The following is a 9,244-nucleotide window of genomic DNA, read 5'->3' as shown; positions in this document are numbered from 1 at the left end:
CCAATGCCTTCAAAGTGAAGTTTCAATGTATCGTCAAAGAATTGAAAATTTACGTACTCAAATTTTTGCAACTTTAGAGAAAGATACCAAAGAAGCAGAGACTATGGAAATAAAATTATTTAACTCAAAAAGTATTGATCAAAAAGATGACACAGTAACAATGGGCAGGCCAATATGAAAAAATTGATGAAGATATAATAGATGAGCTATTACCAGTACCAGATATTAAGTTGGAGGATGACAATATACTTGTCTTTAGAGAAAAAAAAGGTTCACCTTCTTTTCCAATTGTATTAGCATATGATAATCAGGCTATAGAAGAAATGCATTTATCTGATGACAATGAAGAAGATTATCCTCAATGTAATAATAAAATAAAAGACAATGAATTTGAGTATTATTAATAACTCACATAGATTATGACACAGTGTATAACTTTTTGTTTTAATTTATATAATTATAAATTTCACATATTGAGTAGTAATGGATTTGAAGTTATTCATTGTCTCAATTAGTAGGCTTACATAGAAATAATTATATGAGGTTACAATCTCAATGTCATAGTCTGAGTATGCCATTCTTGTCAAAATATTAATACACTCAGTTTATAACAGATCCCATCCCACTCACCTACTCACAATGCACATGGCAGAGATTGATGGACTGATTGTCAGTTAACGTAGAGAACACCTGGTACTTAGAACCTCTCCAGAGTCTAGCAACCAAGATGATTGATCCTGTGATCACATTGTTATACATTTACATTCATTTCTCTGCCAGAAGTAGAGATGCAACTGTATTCACCAACTTCTATCATTGTGAGTTACTAAATGAAATTGGAGCTATTTAAACATACCTATGTGGTATATGAGTGAACATAAATGCTATTGTTGTACTACTACAGATCACTATTATAGTTTAAATAGCTCCCATCCCACTCATATGGCAGAAGTTGGTGGGATATGATTGCTGTTCACACCTGATCCCTTAGTCTGTCCTATGTGTTCTACTACCTTGTAGAGAGCCCCACCTTTTATATCATGTTGTGGTAAAAAGGTTTGTCACTCTTGTATCTCCAGAGTCCAACAAGATGATCAACCTCTTTGTCATGCACCAGAGTTTACTACTTTGTTAGATAGAGAAGTAGAGAGACAGATTTTGAGTCTAAAAGTTATTGTAATAATAAAGAAGAGGATGTACATGGATAGGAGAACTACGTCAACTAGAACAACACTTAACTACATGTTTCTACGGGAACATATCATGTAAGTGTGAATGTGGGACTTCATTGCTCACGGCAAAAAATATTTTTACATGAGAGAGATGAATGTGAACTACGACCTGAGGTTGTACTCACAGAAAGAATTGGGGACTTGAACTGGAAGATAAATGATTTAAAAAAGAAATGCAATGATCAGGAACAACAGCTGAATCAGCAGAGACAAAAGATCAGGACACAACAAGCTATATTGATGAAAACGAGGGAACCATTGAACAAGTATTGAAGGCAAATACAAACAATAAATGAAAAGCTTAATAAAACAGAAACTGAGAAAGAAGTGCTTACTTTTCAAGTCCTATGTCTTCAAAGTTAAGTTTCAATGTATTGTCAAGAAATTGAAAATTTACATACTCAAATTTTTACAACTTAGAGAAAGATACAAAAGAAGTAGATATTATGGAAATAAAATTTATTGACTCAAAGAGTCTTGATCAAAAAGATGACACAGTAACAATGAGCAGGCCAAGCGAAATAATGGATATAATAGATGAGCTTTCACCAGTAACAGATTTTAAGTTGGAGGATGACAATATACCTGTCTTTAGAGAAAAAAATGTTCACCTTCTTCTCCAATTGTATTAGCACATGATAATCAGGCTATAGAAGAAATGCCTAATGATCCTCATTACAAAAGATTCAAAATAAGATAACAAACTAAAAAAAACAAAAGAAAATGAAAGAAGAATGGACAAATTAGACTAGATGAGTAAGAACTATCATTCATAACCCGCACAGATTGTAATACAGTGTTATATATTAACTTCTTTGTTTCAATGTTGGTATTGAATTTCATGTAATTATATTAAATTTCACATATTTAGTAATAATTAACAAAATTAAGCTTCCTGGATTGAGATTATTCATTATCTAAATTAGTAGGCTTACACCCATTAATAAAATATGGCAGAGAAACCCCATATTGGTGGCCATGACTATGATTTTGTAGAGGAGCCACCAGACACCCTAGTCTGTCCTGTATGTCTACTACCTTGTAGAGAGCCCCACCTTATATCATGTTGTGGTAAAAAGGTCTGTCAATCTTGTATCTCCAGAGTCCAAAAAGTTGATCAACCCTGTCCTCTTTGTCGTACACCAGAGTTTGCAACTATGATAGACAGAGAAGTAGAGAGACAAGTGTTGAGTCTAAAAGTTTATTGCAATAGCAAACAGCATGGATGTACCTGGATAGGAGAACTACGTCAACTAGAAAAGCATTTAATTGGATGTTCTCATACTAACGTACCTTGTAAGTATGAATGTGACTTCCGTTGTCCCCGGCAACAGATGTTCAATCCATGAGAGAGATGAATGCACACAAGACCCGAAATTGTACTCACAAAGATAATAGATGAATAAAAAAAGAAGATTGATGTGTTAGAAGGTTCATGTAAAGAACAAAGTCATGTAATTAAAAGGCAACAAACTATTATTGAGGCACACGAGGAAGAACTTCGAAGCATTACAGGAAACAACAGACGTACAAAATGAACATCTTCGTGAATTAGAAGAAGAAAGAGAGGAATTATTGGATATAATGAACATTTACAGACTGAACTTGGTAAGTATCAACAGAGGGTGGCATCGATACGAGCTCAAATGGCTGCATTAGAAGACGATATGAATGAAGTAATTCAAGTGATCAAACAGTCTGAGAAACAGCAGCAGATGGAGATGACATCTCTTACACAATCACATCCAGTCGATCAGAAGGAACCGAGTGAAGCTAGTGGTTATTTTAAATTAAGATACACTCCAATGTTGATCTCTAGCATAAAGAATAGGAGACAGGAACGTCGACATCGTCGAGAGGAAGCTAAATTAAAACAATCACTGAAGACTGGTCAACAAGAAGAGCCTGTAGGAACTGATGGTGCTTCACACTGGAAGAAGAGGTCAGAATCGGAAAGAAGGAGAAAGGAAAGAGATGATGAGGGAAGCATGGAAAGTACACAAAGTTTGAATTGTAAATCGATCAAAGCACATCAAGAAGAAAGAAAAGTACCATTAGCTGAGAACGAAGAAGACCAAGCTGAGGAAAGAACATTCAGGCATTATAGAAGAGGAAGGGAACATGGAAAGAAAAAAATTAGTTATTTCAATTTTTATATGACAGTAACTTAAATTTTTAAATATTGGTTCAAATTTTTAGCTTGAACACGCCCATTCATCATGGGTAACTCTCAACCAAGTTATCAAACATTTCTCTCCAGATTTGATCCAGGATAAATTATGTCGAAAAATACGATTTGGCCAAAAGCAGAGAGGGGTACGCCCTAATATTGGGTAACGAAACTAGAGACAGTAACTGAAGAACACAACATAGGGATCAGATTAGTATTCATTGAAGAGGCTTTCAAATCATGTCAAATTCATGTCATGACTCCATTTCTAAATCGTTCCAAAAAAACACACAAGAGCCGCCTTTTTACAGGAAGATTTCAAACGGATATGTATGATGCATTTGATCGGGGAATGTTATCGGACTTGACAAAGTACTCTAGTTACTTCTTTTACTATTGTGGCCTGTGTAACGAAGAGGGTGTGGTCACAAAAGACAAGGATTGCCTCACATATCTATATAATAAAAAACAATTAGTAATTACTCACAATCAAGTGGTAAACCAATTGTCTTTTGTATTTGACTGCAACCATCAACAAGGCCCCTCTCTCAATATTGAACACATCATTGGACCCTTAAAAATGATCTTGGGACCCTGCCATTAAACACATTGATATGTTTCTCAGCCCAAGCTTCCAATTCTGTTCACCAGAACAACCCCCCCAGGGGTGTTCACGGTAGAACTAGCTCAAACAATAAAGGAATATCATCATATCCTTCCATTTACTGATATGGTAGCCCTTGCTGGAACAAAGACGACATTGCGATGTCTTTCTTCAGAAGAAGGTTCTGGCTTTCAAGGACCTGTACTGTCTGACAACTTACCGCTCAGTTCATGTTTGTGCCGGGTAATGATGATGTCATAAATTATCATTACCATAGCAACCTTTGTTATATGATCCCTTTCCTTCATTGATGTCCGACATTGCCATTTGGAGTGAATATTGTTGTAATATCTTAAAAGAATTAGGTAAGTAAAGAGTTACTGTTTATTCAAATTTACTGAAGTAAACACAATCTATTCTCATCAGGTACAGCACCTTTGTCACTTAGTAAAGCCACACCCAGACCTGGATGTGGACATCGACTGTTCATAGCTTATGCTTCTGATGCTTGTGGTTCCTCACATGATCTAAGTTCAGTTTGGAGTTTAGCTAGCTGGCTTCAATCTTTGGGTTTTGAAGTAATCTGTGACTCACCCGAGAGAAACAAGGAAAGACTATGGCTAAGATGGTATACTGCACATTTTATTTCGTGTGAAAATATACTTCTGGTTTGTTCACCTGAGCTAGCGCAAGGATTTCAATCTGCCACACCCACTAACTATACTTCATCAGTCCATCTGCTTGTGCAAATTTGATATCGTTAATTTATCAGAAAGTGGTCAAAAGGAGACACACCTCCGTGTATTTCCTGTGATACTGTCATCTCAATATGGTAAAGAATTCGTACCAACTCTCTTTTCTGGTGACATGATCTACCACTTAACCTGGTCAAACTCCAACTGGATTTAATCCCCAAATGTTCGGTCACATTTTGATCAACTGGTTTTTCGTATCTGCCGTTTGCCTTGCCCTAAACGTGCACCACCTGTGGGACAGATTCAGCCATTGGCAACTAAAAAGGTAAGTTGTTTTTTCCCAATGTAGCTTATAGTATTGCTACCTGCCAGTGATCACTGATTCTCTCTCTCTCTCTCTCTCTCTCTCTCTCCTCTCTCTCTCTCTCTCTCTCTCTCTCTCTAGAGTCTCCTGGGATTCAATAACTCCAGAGATGGTAGCTTCTCTCTATCAACTTGAAAAAGGTTATGTACCTGTCTTTCGTCCTCAACCAATAGCAGTAATAACTCCACCCCTTATACCAGTGCTATTGTCACACCATCCTTCAACCTCCACCCGGCCCCCCTCCTCCCCATGCCAGAGTGGCACCTCTTTTAACTCCTGACAAACCAGTCCATCAGTCTGCCCTTTCTCTGGCTTTCAGAGAGAGTAGTAGAATGGAAATTTATGGGTAGAAAGTTGGAGTTGGAGGAATTGACTTGGAAAGGATTTCCAGGGAAAATCCACAGCAAACTAGTGAACAGGTTATCAGATGTTAGTGACTTGGCAGATGAGGAAAGGAAAAATGAAACTACTTATAAGAAGTTGTTGGATGCTTTGGATTTGCAGAGAAAAAACATAAAATTGTGTCGAGAATTTGTAGAATATGTAAATGAACGTGAAGGAAGTCAGTAAGCACCTGTGCTTTTGAAATGTCCTATTTTTAAATTGTTAATAAATTAGTTTTACTTGTCATTAAATTAATTCAATAATTTAAATAATCACAGTGTCGTAATCCCATTTGTTAAATCTTAAATGGAGAACTTTGCAATGCAATTTATTTTATAAATAATAATATTGATACCATAAATTTTGAATAATAGGAAATTAAAAAAGAAAAAGAGAAAATGTTTACAGTTACAATTTGTCAAGATCTCTAAAGAAAATGTCTGGTGAACCAAACTCCATCTCATGTTGAAGAGCCTCTAATCCTTGAGGGGTCTAAATTGTCAATGTCTTGTAACCATTCCTGAAGTAAACTAGCTGATGGAGGACCTCATTGCTATATAGACAAATAAATAAGATAGAATAAATTAATCATGTTAATATAGTTATTAAATAGAGTAGAAATAATAGATATAGTATATTATTTCACTTTCAATTTGATGAAAGAATGAATTGACAAATTAAATAAATAGAAGACAATAGAAGTAAATAGATGGACACTTAGTATGACTAAATGGATAGTTATAAGAACAATTATAATAGTGTATTACTACATTTCCATTTTGTCTGTATTGAGACATGTAATTCATCATCTGGTATACCAACCACCATAACCAGCACCACATCCTGTAGGTAAATTGAATATGTTATCTAAATCTTCTTGAAGAGGTGGTACAAATGATCCCACTGATTGAGGAGCATAAGGATTTAATTTATGAAGTTCTTGAGATGTAAGTTCCATTAATTCTTAGAAGTTAATGGTGAAAAAGAAATCAGGAGGAGGTCCTAAATATTGCAATGAAGGGTCCCGAGGTTGTCATGGCTAAGAGACCTTGTGATGGGGGCCCATACGGTGGGGGCCGATATAATCTGGAGATCTTGACGGCATTGGAGGCATAGGATAATTGTTCTGGTAAAAGTGAAGTAGGAGGTGGTACATAAGGGATTGTGGGTGGAGTCATGGGATAAGTGACTTGTGGATTGTGTTGCATATTAGGTAAAGAGGAGACTGAAGGTTCGACAGATTGAGAGGGAGGATGTGAAGGAGGAGGGAGAGAGTGCTGATATATTAGGGGGTGTGGTTGTGGGGGTGGAAGAGGAGCAGGAGGATGAGGATGTAAGTTGTTAGCGGAAGTTGTGGCTACATTGGTCTTACATTGAGACAAGCTTTTGCTCTTTCTGGGAAGTTCAGACTTGACTGATAATTGTGATTGAGACGGGTTTTACTATTGGTCAGTGTTCGTTGCTGTACTGGCTAGGGGTGTGGCTGAGATTGCAAGAGGAGCTGTAGTCAGAGGACTGGGTGTACTTAGAGGGATCTTAATACCAGAGGCTTTGCATTCTCGAATGAGAATCTTTTGTTGATGAACTAATATTCTTATTTGTTCTGCTTGTTGTTGGATCCTTCTTTGTTTGTTCTATTATTGTTTTTGTTGTTTGTCTAAATGTTCAGCTTGTTGTCTTATAAGAAGTTCTTGTTGGTTAAATTCCTCTCTGCCTTCCTTGGATACAAGACGTCTGGTTGATGGATTCATAGCAGCCTGTTGTATCTTGTTCAATGTTCCAAGACTGATTTATCACTCTCTGTAAGTGGAGAATAGACTTTAGGTTTCTTCTTGACTTTGTCTGAGTTTAGGATTTGTTTCAAATTGAACTGTTTTCTTTTTCTTTCTTCTAATCTCTTTCTTTTTTTGCAGCTGCAAGTGAACAGAAAGAACAGAGAAAATTATCATAAGTTATTGGTATTGACATAGTTATTAAGTAATTTATTAAAATATAGTTAACAGTACAATTATGTAGGAAGGCTAGAAAACTGTCACATAGTTGTACTTTCACTTTCACTTCCAAGTTTTGTACTTGTATATTTCCAGTTTATAGACTCCATTGATAGGAAATTAAGTTGTTAAGTTAACCAATTTGTTAATATCAACAAACATTCTGTATTACTAAAATACCATTTGGTTTGGTATTCTTTTAAATTAACAAGATTATATTTTTAACTAAACAAATCACAACTAATAACTTTCAATTTCTATTACCACTATTATAATAATCATCATGGTTGACCTTCTTTCTGTTCTCGTTTCCTCTCTCAGCATCAGTCTCCATAACCTTCTCTCTTTCTACCATCATCTTCTTAAGAGCATCTTTTACCTGGTCATTAGGAGGAATTGGTAAGCGACATTTATGATACTCTTGACCTCATCCAGTAAATGCACTATGTAATAATTCCTATAAACAAAGAAAGACACTTAGTAACTTACTAACATAGTCAGTACATGTGTTGTTAAGGAAATGAGCTTGATTATTGTTTGTTATTTGTATATAACATTATAATATAACTTCCAAATCTATTACACACTACTGTGTGTATTGAAATATAGTTGGGAAACAACCACTATACCCCAGTACTCATTTTTATATTGTAAACATATAGCATTCCCAAAACATTCCAATTGCTCAGTTTATGAAATGTCTCATGTAAGGTCTAAATTTTATGTTCTTTTGAGTTAAAAATTGTAGAAATTAAAGAGAAGAGAGAGAACAAGATGAAAGTGGCACATAGTCCTGGAATAGTCACACAAACTAGCTCATTGTAAATACATTGTCATGTTGCTTACTTTAGAAGTGAGTTTCTTTCTCAAGCTAAAGTCAAATGGTGGAGTACAAATAGGTTCATCGCTTATATCATGATAAAGAGAGAGATATAAATGAGATAGAGTATATTCAGCTGTACAACGATTTCTTGGATTGAGTTTGTAATAACTTCCCTAACAGATCTATGGCATCTTTACTGGCATTAGGAAATAACCACTTAAATCAACTGGTTTTCTTTCCGGCGCAAAGTCTTGATGTATGTTTTTTCACTTTATCAGACCCTATACTCTCAATATATTCATCTGTAGGGGTCCCAATCTACACTCAACACCGAGTTGTAAATGATTAACATAATTTTTGCCGGGAAATAATTGCCGCCGACCAATCATCTCGCAAAAATACAACCCAGAGACCACATAGTCAAGGAAGCAGTATATTCACTAATGATAGCATTAATTCTGGTGCTCTATACCACCTATTGGCTACATACTCTGTCAAAAAAGTGGAGTGATCCTCGGGTGTTGAAGACAGTCCTCGTGCCATTCCAAAGTCTCCGATTTTTAGTTCACAATTTTGTTTATTAGTAATTGCTGGGTTTTAAGTCTCTATGTATGACGTTAGCAGAATGAATATATTTAAGTCCTCGAGATATTTGGTAGAGGAAGTATTTGATGTGTTCATCACTGAGAGGTTGAACAATGGATTATATGATGAAGATCGCTCTCCATTAAATCTAACACAACATAGACATCATGAAGGTGGCGTCATTATCGGCGGTTCCATTACGTCTAATATTGAGATAATATTTTCATGTCGTAAATGACGAAGAATCTTTAACTCGCGATATGTTCTCTTTGCAATAGTCAAGTCATCAAATGCTTTTGGTATCTTTTTTATAGCTACCTTACGACCCGTTCTGTTGTCCTTGGCGGCACAAACCACTCCATATGCTCCTGTACCTATGCTCTCTAGGGGAGTGTA

General features: G+C 35.9%; 1 pseudogene; it reads right to left on the bottom strand.

The window, feature by feature from the left end:
• Positions 1-8,485: 8,485 nt before the first annotated feature.
• LOC121366248 lies at positions 8,486-9,018 on the bottom strand (annotated as a pseudogene).
• Positions 9,019-9,244: the final 226 nt, after the last annotated feature.

The sequence above is a fragment of the Gigantopelta aegis genome, unplaced genomic scaffold (assembly GCF_016097555.1).
Source record: "Gigantopelta aegis isolate Gae_Host unplaced genomic scaffold, Gae_host_genome ctg5090_pilon_pilon, whole genome shotgun sequence".
Taxonomy (NCBI): Eukaryota; Metazoa; Mollusca; class Gastropoda; order Neomphalida; family Peltospiridae; genus Gigantopelta; species Gigantopelta aegis.
This window is presented reverse-complemented; position numbering and strand designations above follow the sequence as displayed.